Source organism: Otolemur garnettii, unplaced genomic scaffold (assembly GCF_000181295.1).
Source record: "Otolemur garnettii isolate 467f Iridium unplaced genomic scaffold, OtoGar3 scaffold00020, whole genome shotgun sequence".
In the NCBI taxonomy this organism is placed as follows: Eukaryota; Metazoa; Chordata; class Mammalia; order Primates; family Galagidae; genus Otolemur; species Otolemur garnettii.
The window spans coordinates 2147582-2148169 of NW_003852415.1; positions in this window are offsets into that span (position 1 = coordinate 2147582).

Below are 588 nucleotides of genomic sequence, written 5' to 3' on the forward strand. Positions count from 1 at the left end.
TGTTTGGCGGGTCCGGGCTGGGGATTCGAACCCGCCACCTTAGGTGTACGTGGCTGGCGCCTTAGCCGGTTGAGCTATAGGTGCCGAGCCACTTCTTTGGATTTTTGGCCTCAAGTACCCTCAAAGAGCTCTGGAGACCCCAGCAATAACTCCTCTTTCCTGTGGTGTGTTATTCTACTTGGGATGCTTTGTTCAAAGCAGCTTCGGTTGTCCCCTCCAGGCATCTTTGTGGTTGTCTTCCCCAAGTCCTCCCATCATGACCTCCCACCTTCCATTCCTTGTACCCCTTGATAGTGGGCAAGTTGGTCTTGGTCAGGGAGGAGGCCCAGTGTAAGGTGGCCTTGGGGAGGGCTGCATCAGGGTGATTCTCTGGTCTCCACTTACACACTACACTCCGCGAGCTGCTCTGTGCTGACAGCCAAGTCTCCACGACGTGGTGCACCAGGCCCCGTGCCAGGCGTTTCAGCAGCTCCAAGGCAGCTCCTCACACAGAGGGTAGTGCTCTCCTAATTCTCTCAGGGGGCAACATGAAGCTTGGGTGCACAGGGACCTCCTGCCAAGAGGGGTCTGAGTATTATGCTGAAGGCC